This window comes from Penaeus monodon, unplaced genomic scaffold, assembly GCF_015228065.2.
Source record: "Penaeus monodon isolate SGIC_2016 unplaced genomic scaffold, NSTDA_Pmon_1 PmonScaffold_9943, whole genome shotgun sequence".
In the NCBI taxonomy this organism is placed as follows: domain Eukaryota; kingdom Metazoa; phylum Arthropoda; class Malacostraca; order Decapoda; family Penaeidae; genus Penaeus; species Penaeus monodon.
The window spans coordinates 1-2,500 of record NW_023665373.1 but is presented as its reverse complement, the minus strand read 5'-3'; positions in this window follow the sequence as shown (position 1 = coordinate 2,500).

Sequence of the window (2,500 nt, the reverse complement as noted above, 5' to 3'; positions counted from 1 at the left end):
GTCAGTGTCTTTTGTCCTGCGTGTGTGAGTGAGGTGAAGGTGTGTGTGTATGCGTGTGTGAGTGACATCTAACGTTAATGAGAGGGAAAGCGAGTGACCTCACACAGAGAATGAATCATAAACACGAATATTAACGTTCACTATAACAAAAATGAAGTAAATTAGCAATGCTAGCTATTTAAGATTATTTCAACTACCACATTGAATTCAAACATATAATGATATGCGACAGAATGTACGCATGAATGAATGGTGGAAAATAAAAAAAAAATATTCGCCAAATTTATCAAGCAAATCTTCTCGGGGTCAGAAATCTGAACTGCCGAGGTACATGTCTAGCTTGCACGTCAGACTTCAATAAAACTCAAATAACGGGGGGATCCTATACCCCAAAAGCCCTATATGACTGAAGCGACTTGAGCCAGGAATATAATATCCTGCTCTCTTCTGCGTATCTGTAATGGGCGCTCGCAAAATTCCCGAAGGATATATAAATTTTCACGAATCACACAAACGCTTGGGGGGTACCCAAAACATGCAAGCGACTTCAAGAGGGTGAGAAAGGTGTGATTAATAAGCGAAAAATGATTCTAGCTTAAACCCTAGTCCTACATTAATTAACGGACGTAACCGCGGGTCACACCGACTCAAAGGGAGCCGAACGAACGAATAACTTCGGTTTTTGCACCTACTCTCGAACGACGGAGCGCAGATCTATTAGGCGTTTACGCAACCCCGGGGCAATATCGGGCAATCCTGTGCACTATGATATGGGGGAAGATCCTACGCTATATCCACATAATACAATTTTGTTACCTGCTTCGTTCTAGCGCCGATAGAACGTGTCACCAAAAAAAGCAATGTAACAATGATATGTTTGCTTCCAAAGTAGAGGGAACCAAGTGGTTATCTGACCTTACCCACGCCGCCACCGACCGGGAAAGAGAAGTGAGGTCAGGTCAAGACAGGAAATTAACCTTTTCTAATCCAAAGTGACCCTAAGCGAAGAAAAGGGAAGGTCAGGTCGGGCGCGAGGGTTAGGAACGAGATAAAATGAAATGATATTCGTGATAAGAGAAAATCACGAACGCGTTAAATTCGTTGCAGATGAAACAATATAAATCTCTAAAAACGAGAGAAAATAATTAATTACTTAACTAACGAACGATATTCATGTTTATTGATCACATACTCGATCGCACGGAAATGCGATCTGAGGTGGAAGAATAGTGGAGAACGTGCCATTTGCTGTCCTTAGCACCTATTAACCCAACAAAAAACAACGGCTTAACACATGTATGGGAGAAGAAGGGAAAAGAAATAAGAAAGGGGCCCAAACGTGTTACTTACGTGTTTTTTTCTAGCATGTCTTGAAGCGGTCGAGCGGATTTTCTTCGGGGGTGGTGTGTCCGTGTTGCATGCCAAAAGGATGCAACGGCCCTCGCTGCCACCAGACTGTAAAAGGCTATGCGTACTCTAGTACAGTGGCTGACAGGGACGCAAAACACACGTAAAGGGGTGAACACACGCTACGACGACGCTACGACTTGTCTAAAGGGTCAAAAGCGCCGCGCGGAGGCCACGGTCAGCTGCCCGGAGAGAGGGCGGAGCTGACCTTAGCGCGGTGGTAGCTTAGCACGAACTCCCCCGGAGGGAGGCGAGAGGTGACCCTACCGCGTCGGTGCTTCACACGAACTCCCGGTCAAACGAGGTCAGATATGAAATGTGACCTCCGCCCTCGCTGAGCGGGTGGTTCTTATTTGGGACATTTGGATCCACGTGGAAAACAGCCACGTGGTCCACTGGTAATAGAAATAGAATTATCCACATCCTGTAACAGAAATAGAATTATCCACATCTTATACACACACACACACACACACACACACACACCCCATATATATATATATATATATATATATATATAAAATAATATATATATATATATATATATGGTGTGTGTATACATACATACATATATATATATATATATATATAAAATATATATATATATATATATATATTTATATATATATATATATATATATATATATATATATATATATATATATATGCATATGCATATATGCGTGTTTGTTTGTATGTATGTGTGTATTTATATGCTGTATAACACCTACGTAGTATGTACATGTAACATATTATACTGTATGCAGCACATTCTCTACCACACAGGTATATCACTCGTTATTTGATAAAGGGAAGGAATTATAGCAGTTGTGTTCGTAGTCCTCGTCTGTGTGTCCCTTTTGGACTCGTAGTCCTTCGTCAAAACCAAAACAAAACCCAAAGAAGCAAAGATGACGGAAGAATTTGAAGAACACGGCGTGAAAATCAATGTCAAGGGCACGGTTCAAGCCCCGAAGAAGAATGAGGTTATGTTCAATTCGGAAATGATGGTGAACAGGTAAAGAGTTCAAGGCGAAATGTGAAGTTTGGGTGTTTGTTATTCCATTTTTGAGTTTGAGTCGAAAGCAAGCTG